Source organism: Macaca thibetana, chromosome 8 (genome assembly GCF_024542745.1).
Source record: "Macaca thibetana thibetana isolate TM-01 chromosome 8, ASM2454274v1, whole genome shotgun sequence".
NCBI classification, from domain to species: Eukaryota; Metazoa; Chordata; class Mammalia; order Primates; family Cercopithecidae; genus Macaca; species Macaca thibetana.
In genome coordinates, this window is record NC_065585.1 from 67950376 (window position 1) to 67962726 (window position 12351).

Sequence of the window (12351 nt, forward strand, 5' to 3'; positions counted from 1 at the left end):
AATCATCATAAATGTCTTCATCTTCATTGTCTTCAGGTTGAGTAGGCTGAGGACTGGGAGGGAAACAAGGGGTTGGTGGTTGCTGTCTCAAGGGTGACAGGGGAGAAAGAAGTAGAGGAAGCCTAAGCAGAGACAGGAGAGGCAGGTACACTTGGTGTAACATTACAGAAAGACATTGTAATTTCTGTCTATTTGCTTTTTAATTTCTCTCAAAATGTTTCTATATGGTACCAATCCTCCTTTTACTAGTTGCTTTAGTATAAGTGCTTGTATCATTAAAGGGCCCCTGTCATAAAATAAATCAAAAGCAGTCCTTAATAATCAAAACTCTTCTACCAGATTGTCTAATGCTAATCTATTTTCTGGCACTGCTTCTTCAACAGCTTTTTCCTCATTGTCTGGCACTGGTTTGGAAGCACTCATCTCCAGATCAAATCATCTTCTGTTAATTCCTCTGGTGTGGCATCTGTTGGCTCTTGAATTTCTCAAGATCCATATCTTGAAATCCTTTAAACCCCACTTTTTTTTTTTTTCCACATCCACAGTCTCTTTCATGATTTCCTTGATTGGCTCTGTTTTAAATCCTGTGAAGTCATGCATAACATGACGAAGCATTGATGAAACCCCTCCAGAAAAGCGTTCTCATTGTTCATGCCTTCTTGTTGCACAACCAAAAGACTGGCAGCTAGTATTTATATTTTTTTTCTTCAAGGCTTGAGAGTTAGCAGATTCATAGATAAGGGCAGTCCTGATTCTAAGCCTGACTGCATTTGCACAAAACAGTAGAGTTAACCTATTCCTTCCTGCCTTAAATCCTGATGCTCACTTTTATTTATTATTATTAAGTGTTTTGTTTTCTGGCTTTCTCCCCGCCAGAATAGAGCACTTTCCTCTGCATTAAAAACCTGTTCAGGCTTCTGAATTTATCTGCTGCCTCTTGGTCGCAGAAGCTACTTCTCCTGTTATCTTGAAATTTTTAAAGTCATACCTCTTTCTAAAATTATCAAACCATCCTTTGCTGGAATTAAATTCTCCAAATTTTAATCCTCTATCTTCCTTCTGCTTTCAGTTGCCACATAATAACTCTTTCTCAAGTTATATTAAAGTCTATGGGTATACCTTTCTTATAGAAATCCTGCATCCACATAAAAGCTGCACTTTCAATACAAGATAAAAAGGTATTTCACCAAAATTGCAAGGTTTTTGTGCCTGTTGGTGTAGCTGCAGTGACTGCTGTATAAATTTTTTTTTCTTTTTCTTTTTCTTTTTTTTTTTTAACAATGGTTCTTAGACCAGATTCATTTATCTTGAAATTCTGGATAACCACAGTGGGAGACTCCATCTATGGCACATACCAAGCAGTTCACCTTTTTCTTGTAATGTCATGACTTTTCTCTGCTTCTTGGGTGCATTTCCAGCATCACTAGTCACACTTCATATGGGTCACATGGTGATATTCAAGATACATTTTATTGCACTAAACACGCTGAAAAATATGCAAGAACAACAAAATATCTCTTTTTATTGTGACATACAATTTACTGGAGAGATAAACTGGTCAGGTGGAGATGATTAGTGTTCCATGGTGTTTTAGGCAGAAACTCACAACACTTGAGCTCACTGCAAAAGCGACAGGAGGTGGCTACAAAATTATTACAGTTAATGTACTACAGTTAATTTTATGCAATTATGATATAGTACTGCATCTTTATGTTTGCTTTCATATCTCTCAACTATGAATGATGCCACAGACAGGCTATGTTTGTGTGCATAAATTTTGATAAATTCTTGTAATAGATCTGTGTATATTTTATGGTGGCAAATGATAAAACAGACAAATATCTATGTACATTTTCTGAATTCATAACATACCTAACTTTTTCATTATTTCTAGGCTACATAGTTCATCTGTACATTTTTTCAAATTATCACAAATCTGCAATAATATTTTAATTTATATTTACTGGAAAATATCTGCATATTAGTGGATTTGTACAGTTCAAACCCATGTTTTTCAATGGTCAACTCTAATTAATTCTTTTAATAGGTCACAAGAACAAAATCAAAGATCATTTTAATAGATGACCTAAAAGTAACTGATAAATTTAGTATCTACTTATATTAAAGGTATATTTTTAGCAAAAAGGAACAATTTATTAATGATATAAATATTTATGGCATCTTAATAACTGTCATGCTTAATGCTGGAATAGACAGTAATTCCATTTACAGTTGAAAATAAGGCAAGGACTGAGCACCCAAATTGGCCATCGACCCTACCTCCTCTGTGCCAGAGCCACCATAGGCTTATGTTCCCCCCAAGGTGATGCAGATCAGCCCACAAAGTCCCCGTGATTGCTAGCTATGCTACCCCATACAACTGTGTCCCTCAGAAATTGAAGACAAACCTGTTTAGTGTACATTCCAGCCATAACACAATTTCTATAATAGTAGAGCTACTGTGCCAGATGCATGCCCACCAATGGCTCAAAAACTGGCCTGCCCTTAGCAAAGTCATGCCATTTTCTCCAAAACCATTTTAGACCATAGAGGCACTCTCATGTTGATTGCAGCCAAAGAAATCACACAGAGACTATACTACTGTGCCTACCCAGAACCAAAGCCAAAGCATCCTATGCAACTCATAATATAGGACATATTTACAGGAAAAATCTTTCTCTACAAAACCTACTCTATAAAATTGGAGGGAGTGACCCTTCCACCAGATATGCAGATACGAATGAAAAAAAAAAGAAACATGAAAAAATGAGGCAACATGACACCTCCCAAAGAACACAATAATTCTTCAGAAACAGACCCCAAAGAAAAGGAAATCTAATGCCAAAGAAGGAATTAAAAATAGTGATTCTAAGGAAATTCAGTAAGATGCAAGAGAAGAGATAGACAATTTAACAAAATTAAGAATACAATTCATGATCGGAGTAAGAAATTAACAGACAGACAGACACATAAAATCAAAAAGCACGAAACAAAATTTTGACCTGAATAATTTAATGAATGAAAGAAAAAATACAATAAAGCTTCAGCAACAGACTAGATGAAGCAGAAGAAATAATTTACGAATTTGAAGGCAAGTCTTTCGAAATAAACCAGTAACAAAGTAAATTTCCTCTTTCTGTAATAACAAAAAAGAATAATAAAGAATAAAAAAGGAAATGAAAACAGTTTCTTGGAATTATGTGACACCTTTAGCCAAACAAATGTTTACATTATGGGAATTTCAAAAGGAGAAACGATGAAAAAAGTCAGAGAAAACCTGTTTAGTTTAATCAAAATAATATCTGAAACCTTCCCAAATCTTGAAAACAATAGGAACATCCAGGTCCAGGAAGCTCAAAGATCTTGAAATAGACTCAACTCAAAAAGGATCTCCTTAAGACACATTAAAAGCAAAATCTGAAAGTCAAAAACAGAATTTTTAAAGCCATAAAAACATGTCAAGTCAAATATAACAGAATCTTCAATAGATTAACAGCAGATTTCTCAGCAGAAAGCTTACAGACCAGGAGATAGTGAGATGATGTATTTAAAGTCCTATAAGACAAACAAAAACAAAACTGTCCATCAAGAATACTATGCCCCGGCCGCGCGCGGTGGCTCAAGCCTGTAATCCCAGCTCTTTGGGAGGCCGAGACGGGCGGATCAGGAGGTCAGGAGATCCAGACCATCCTGGCTAACATGATGAAACCCCGTCTCTACTAAAAAATACAAAAAACTAGCCGGGCGAGGTGGCGGGCGCCTGTAGTCCCAGCTACTCAGGAGGCTGCGACAGGAGAATGGCGTGAACCCGGGAGGCGGAGCTTGCAGTGAGCTGAGATCGGCCACTGCACTTCAGCCTGGGCGACAGAGGGAGACTGCGTCTCAAAAATAAAAATAAAATAAAATAAAAAGAATACTATGCCCAGTAGATCTATCCTTCGGAAATGAAAAAGAAATAAAATCTTTTCCAGACAAGCAAAAACAAGGATTTAATCACCAGTAAACTGTTCTTATGAGAAGTACTAAAGGAAATACATGTGGAAGCAAAAGGCAATAGCTATTGTCTTAGTCGATTTTTGCATTGCTATGAAGGAACGACTGAGGCTGAATGATTTTTTTTTTTTTAAATGGTTTACTTTGATCATGGTTCTGCATACTGTGCAAGAACTGGTACTGGCATCTGCTTCTGATAAGGACCTCAGAAGGTTTCCAATCATGGCAGAAGGTGAAGGAGGAACAGATGTGTCACATAGTGAGAGAGTGTGCAAGACAGAGAAAAAAGGACGATGTTGGACTTTTTGTAATGACTATATCTCATGAGAACTAATAAAGCAAGAACTCACCTATTTCCATGAGGCTGGCACTAAGCCATTCACAGGGGATATGACTCCATGACTCAAACACCTCCCACCAGGCTCAACCTCTAACAATGAAGATAATGAGATGTGGAAGAGAAAAACAACCAAACTATATTAGCTACCATCATGAAAATACATGAAAGTATAAAACTCACTTGTAAAATAGAGACACAAATAAGAACGAGAAAGGAATCAAATCTTACTAACGCAGAAAACCACCAAGCCATAAAGAAAGATCAGCACTAAGAGAAAAGGAAAACAACAAGCAGTGTATAAAACAACCAGGAAATAATTAACAAAATTACTGAAGTAAGTCTATCTATCAATGTAACCTTGAATGTAAATGAATTAATTTCCCCCAAATATAAGATAAAATTGATGAATGGAAAAAAAATAAGGTCCAATTGTATGCTGCCAACAAAAACTCACTTCACCTGTAAAGATACACAAAGACTGAAAGTGAAGGGGTGGAAAAAGTACTCTATACAAATGAACACCAAAAGCAAGCAAAAGTACCTATATTTACATCAGATAAAATAGACTTCACATCAAACTCTGTAAAAAGAAACAAAGAAGGTTATTATAAAATGATAAGGGAATAAATACACCAAGAGCATATAACAACTGTAAATATATACATACCCAATACCAGAGCACCCAAATGTATACGTATATATATTATTAGATCTAAAAGAGGAGATAGACTCCAATATAATAGTTGGAGACTTCAGTATTCCACTCTCAACATTGAATAGATCGTCTGGACAGAATAAACAAGGAAACATCAGATTTAAACTTCACTTTGACAAAATTGACCTGACAGATATTTGCAGTATATTTTATCTAACAGCCACAGATTACAAATTCATCTCATTAACACATGGAACATTTTCCAGGGTAGAAAGCAGTACTAAAAGAGAAGTTTATAGCAATAAACATGTACATTAAAAAAGTAGAAAGATTTCAAATAAACAGCCTAATTATGCATCTCAAGGAACTAGGAGAGCAAATATAAACCAATCCCTTAAAAAAAAAAGGAAATAAATAATAAATACCATGGCAGACATAAACAAAATAGAGACCACAAAATCATAAGGGTAAACAAAACAAAACAAAACAAAAAACATGGTTTTTTGAAAAGATAAATAAAATTGGCAAACCATTAGCTAGACTAAGAAAAATAAAGAAGACCCTAATAAATAAAATAAAAAATGAAAAAGGAGACATTACAACTGATACCATAAAAGTGAAGATCAGTAGAAATTACTATGAACAAATATATGCTAACAAATCAAAAAACGTAGAGGAAATGACTATTTCTTGGATGCTTACAACCTACTAGGATTAAACCAGAAAGAAACAGAAAACCTGAAAAGACCAATTATGGCAAACAATATTGAAGCAATAATAAAAATTCTCCCAGCGAAAAAAAAAAAAACAGGACTAATGGCTTTACTGCTGAATTCTACCAAACACTTAAAGAAAAACTAAAACCAATTCTTCTCAATCCATTCCAGAAAATTATAGGAGAGAAGATTCTTCCAAATTCATTCATAAGTCTACCATTACCCTGATACCAAAACCAGACAAAGGTATAACAAAAAAAGAAAACTACAGGCCAATATCCCTGATAAACCTGGAGGAAAAATCCTCAAGAAAATACTAGCAAACCAAATTCAACATCACATAAAAAAATTACACACCATATCAAGTAAAATTTATCTCAGGGATGCAAGGATGCTTAAACATATGCAAATTAATCAATGTGATACATCACATCAAAATAATATGATCATCACAATAGAAGCAGAAAAAGCATTTAATAAAATTCAAAATCCTTCATGATTAAAAATTCTTGATAAATTGGATATAGAAGGAGCGTACCTCAATGCAATAAAGGCCATGTATAGTAAGCCCACAACTGACATCATACTGAACAGGGAAAAGTTGTAAGCCTTTCCTCTAAGAACTGGAACAAGGCAAAAATGCCTACTTTCACCACTTTTATTTAACATAGTACTGGAAGCCCTAGTCAAAGTAGTTAGGCAAGAGCAAGAAAAATAAGACATCCAAATTGTAAAGGAGGAAGTCAAATTGTCCCTGTTCATAGATGACATGATTTTATATAAAGAAAAACCTAAAGACTCCATCAAAAAACTCTTAGAACTAATAAATGAATTAAGTCTCAAGATAGAAAATCAATGTACAAAAATTAGTAGTGTTTCTATACATAAGTTATGAACTAGATGAAAAAGAAAGCAAGGAAGAGATTTTATTTACAATAGCCCCCACTCCACACATAAAAATACCTAAGAATAGATTTAAACAAGGACATGAAAGATCTCTACAATGAAAATTACAAAACTTTGATGAAACACATTAGATACAAAAAAAGAAAGACATCTCATCTTCATTGACTGTAATAGTTAATATTGTTAAAATTACTATAGTACCTAAAGTGATCTACGGATTCATTGCAATTTCTATTGAATTACCAATGGCATTCTTCACAGAAATAGGAAAACAATCCTAAAATTTGTATGAAACCACAAAAGACCCCAAATAGCCAAAGAAATCCTAAGTAAACAAACAAACAAACAAAATCTGGAGGCATTACATTACCTGACCTCAAAATATACTACAGAGCTTATGGTAAGTATAACAGCGTGGTACTGGCATAAAAACAGACAAATAGACCAATGTGACCGAAGAGAGAGCCCAGACATAAGTTCACACATCTACAGGAAACTGAGCTTCAACAACGTTCCAAGAACACACAAGGGGGAAAGAACACCGTCTCCAATAAATGGAGCTGGAAAAAAAATGGATAACCACATGCACAAGAATAAAACTGGATCCTCGTTCTCTCATCTTATACAAGAATCAACTCAAAATGGGTTAAATACCTAATTGAAAGACCTGAAACTATGAAATCACTGGAAGAAAGCATGGGAAAATGTCATGATTTGAATGTTTGTTTCTTCTGAAATCTCATGTCGAAATTTAATCTCTAATGTGGCAGTATGGAGAAGTGGGGCTTTTATGAGATGATTGAATCATGAGAGCTCTGCTTTCATAAATGGTTAATCCATGAATGGGTTAATGGATTAATAGATTATCATGGGAGTGGGACTGATGTCTTCATACAAAGAAGAAGAGAGTCCTGATCTAGCATGATCAGCCCCCTCACCATGTAATGCCCTGTACTGTCTCAGGACTCTACAGAGAGACCCCATCAGCAAGAAGACTGTCACCATGTGTGGCCTCTGGACCTTGGACTTCTCAGCCTCCATAACTGTAAGAAATAAATTCCTCCATTGTGTAAAGAATATGCATAAAACATTTTCAAAATGCATTAAAGTAGTAGAGCTCAAAAAATAAATACAACCACTTTAAAAAACATAATAATGCTGCTTTGTTGTAAGTTGATATTTACTCAATAGACAGCTGTATAGTACTTATATTTTCTTGTGCCAGACTCTTGTCTTAGTGTTTTGAACATAATAATTCATTTAATTTTTATATCATAATCCCCATTTCACAGATGAGCAACCTGCAGCACAGAGTGTAAGTAACTTGCTCATCACACAAGTAATTTTCAAGCACTGATTAATTTTTTTTAAAAAGCCAAATGTTGTGTTTATTAATAGGTTTTGTCTTAGACATGTGAAATTTATTGAATATCTTACTGAGTATTAAGTAGCTGCTGTGGTCCAGGCACCTTGTTAGGTCCCAGGTATACAAAGATAAGCCAATTATGGTAACTGCCTTTATGGAACTTGTTAGAGGTGGGAGAGAGAGATGAGTGAGCCCGCCCTTTTAATACATCTAGCTAGCATGAAATGGGAGCACAGAAGAGCAACATATACATCAGACTGGAGGGTCACTGAGGGCTTCTTCAGGAAGATAATACTTTATCTATAATTTGAAATATAGTAGAAATGTACCAATGGGAAAAAGGAAAAAGAGGAGAAATCCTTTTCAGGGGAAAGAATTAACATATGTGTAGAGGTGATTATTAGCAAATTGGCCACATCCTACTTCGTAAGTATAGATAGATTTTTCAAACCTTTAATTTTATATGGAAGAGCTGAATGCATTAGTTTCATCTTCAAAACTCAGGAATTGAAATTTAACTTATACACAAATGGAAATTTTTTCTGCAGTCTTATTTGTGTTTTTACATTTTTTAAAATATTTTTTGCACTGAGCCAAGATCGTGTCATTGCACTCCAGCCTGGGTGAAAGAGCGAAACTCCATCTCAAACAAAACAAAAAAATTTTTATTTTAAGTTTAGGGCTATATGCATAGGTTTGTTATATAGGTAAACTTGTGTCCTGGAGGTTTATTGTACGGATTACTTCATAAGCCAGGTATTAAGTCTGGTACCCATTAGCTACTTTTCCTGATCCTCTCCCTCCTCCCACCCTCGACTCTCCAATAGGCCCCAGTATGTGTTGTTCCCCTCTATGTGTCCACGTGTTCTCATCATTTAGTTCCCTCTTATAAGTGAGAACATGCAGTACTTGGTTTTCTGCTCCTGCATTAGTTTGCTAAGGATAATGGTGTCTAGCTCCATCCATGTTTCTGTGAAGGACATGATTTCATTCTTTTTTATGGCTGCATAGTATTTCATGGTGGGTATGTACCACATTTTCTTTATCCAGTCTATCATTGATGGACATGTAGGTTGATTCCATGCCTTTGCTGTTGTGAATAGCAGGTGCTAACTGCTTTTAGAGAATGCATGTTGAATATCAAGGTGAAAGATCGTTTAATGGCTCGTTCCATTTGTGTTGATTCTACCTGCTGAGTTAATGAAAATTTCATCTCCCTATCCTTTACTTGTTCTAGGCTAGCGGGCCTCACATTAGAATCATATGGGAAACTTGAAAACCAACTGGGTCCTACCTCCAGAGGTTCTTATTTAACTAGTAAATTTTGGGTATCAAACTTTTAGAAGCTCTTAGATAATACCCACAAGTAGCCCAAGGTTAAAAAGTATCATCCTAGATGAACAATGGAAACATTCTGGCTCATAAACTTTCTTGTTTTTCTAAGGAATTCTATGGTTACTTGTGTTTTTGTATATGTGGCAGCAGAGCACATAGTTTAAAGTCTGGTACATAGTATGCAATCAAACTTTATTGAATAAGGCTTTTTTAATGCACATCCATATGCACATGCGAATATCTACTTTCAAAAATTAAAAATTGGTCAAAGTGTGGTATTTGTGCCAAATTTAAAATTTGGTTTTAACGTACAATTCATGTACAGGTTTTGTTTTAAGGAAAATATAGAATTTAAAACAATTTATTGTTTGTTTTGAGGCAGAGTCTTTGTTGCCCAGGTGCCATCTCAGCTCACTGCAACCTCCACCGCCCAGATTCAAGCAGTTCTCCTGCCTCAACCTCCCATATAGCTGGGTCTACAGGTGTGCACCACCACACCCTGCTAATTTTTGTATTTTTCAGTAAAGACAAGGTTTCACCATGTTGGCCAGGCTGATCTCAAACTCCTGACCTCAAGTGATCTACCTGCCTTGGCCACCCAAAGTGCTGGGATTACAGGCGTGAACCACAGCACGAGGCCTAATTTTTTCTTTATTGATGAGACTCTTCTTTTATTATGAAAATATCCCCAAAATTCAGATTATGAATTAGACATATTTTCTATCTTTTAACAGATGGAAATTAAGTTCATATACGTATCATATATTTCTTAGGTTACTATGTTAGAGTATATGAGTTCTTGATGGTGTTATGTAAATTTCTAATTCCCATTGTGCATAAGTATTGATAGTGTCTGAAACAAATGGATGTAATTGCACAAAATGAAGACCTGAAGAAATTATTAGGCATCCCAAGGACAAAAGCTTTTGCCCAATAATTTGGACATTATAGATAGAAATTCTATGGGAATTTGGATTATTTACATAATTACTTCAGTTTTATCGTTAACTTAGCTTTTATCAAATTAGTATAGAAACATTTGAGCATTTTATCTTAAGATAAATTATCTGGGTGGGAGAAATGTAAATTAATCATGGAATGTTTTACCCCTTGCATTCAGACAATTATTTAAACTCTCTATGCTTTATTTTTACAGCTGACATTAGACATTCTATAGAGTTATATATGCTAATATTGTTGTTACAAATATATTCATGATATTTTCCCAATACTGAAAAGACCTCATAAGTCTGGAGCCTAAATTTTTTCAGATATTATAATTTTACTTTTTATATCTACTCTGTGTGTCTGAAATCTGTTATTTCTTCAAGTACTAATTACAAATACATTTTTTAAACAAAGTAATCTAACTTATCTATGATGCATTCCAATTTTAAGGTAATATTTATGAACGCATATTGCTAGAGATTTCTTTCTTGAATTGGAGCCCTGTATAGGTAAGAAATAGGGAACAAAAATAAAAATATTCAGCAAAAGAAAATGCTTATTAGCCAACCTGTCTTCTCTTTTCAAGGAAATTCTAAATTTTAAGCATTTTAGGGTTGAGTTCTAGATCTATTCTATTTTTATTAGTAGACAGAAAACAGTCCTGAATCAGGGATTAGGAAAGCTTACAGGTTATTAAGAAAGCTCTTTTTAGAAAAATCATAGCTATTAGGCTGCTGCTGAGAAAGTTGAACTTCGTTCAAAGAATCTCTTAATCATCTTTCCTATTGCTGAAGCTGCAGTTAACATATAGAAAAGAGTGTTCTTCCATTTAATGAATTCCCAAATGCGATGGCATTTATTAAGGAAATATTTAAGTAGAACCATTATTCAGAGGATATTTTATTCTTTCCTTACTACCACTGCCCTGTCTCCATCTTATTAGTTTCCTATTGGGAGGTTAAAAGAAATCTACAAGAATGTATTGTATTCCCTGTCTGGCCTTATTCCTTACTTAACTTTGTACTTCACTGGCACAAAAATAAAAATAGGTTCAGACTCTAGTGATGCTAATTTAGAAAACTCTCAAGCAGTTACATGTTATTTAGCCCTACTACAATTCTAGCTGTTTTTATTTAGCCTTTTAACTTCATAATTAATATGAAGAAAATTAAAGTCATGAATATTCACTTCTTTGCAGTGTATATTTATAGAGCATATAGTATAAATGAGGCATGGTATTCAGTTCTGGGATACAAAGATGGGTCATAGAAAGTTAGGTCCTGGCACAGAACCATATGGTCTAGTTAGAGGGGGGAGATAAATATAGACTTATACAAGGTGATAAGCACCCTAATAGGAATAACACACCTGATGAGCACTCAGCCAGACTCCGGAGAACAGCAGACTTCCAGGAGGAAGTGTACAGATCTGCCTATAAGGATGAATATGAGTGAACAACCGTAAACATTTTGATGTAGTTGAAACTTAAGAATCTGTGGAAGGTGTAGTTGAAACTTAAGAATCTATAGAAGGGTGGGCAAAAGTGAAAGGATAAATACCATCTCTTTGGGGATACTGCCACAATACAAGCAAATAGTTAATTAGTCTAGATCTGAATTACATCTGCAAAAGAAGAAACATGGGACAAGAAAGGTAAGAATACCTGGATTAGAGGCCGGGCATGGTGGCTCACGCCTGTATCCCAGCACTTTGAGAAACCAAGCTGGGTGGATCATTTGAGGTCAGGAGTTCGAGACCAGCCTGGCCAATATGGTGAAACACTGTCTCTACTGAAAGATACAAAAATTAGCTGGGTGTGGTGTCACACGCCTGTAGTCCCAGCTACTTGGGAGGCTGAGGTGGGAGAATTGCTTGCACTCGGGAGGCAGAGGTTGCAGTGAGCCAAGATCATGCCACTGCACTCCAGCCTGGGCAACAGTGTGAGACTCCATCTCAAAGGAAAAAAACAAAAAAACAAAAAAACCCGGATCCTCGAATGCCAATTAGAACCTTTGGTTTTGAGATGCATAGCTCCTCCCAGTCTGTAACAAATCTAATTACAACAACAGCTCAAAAAAGACATCATTTGCCC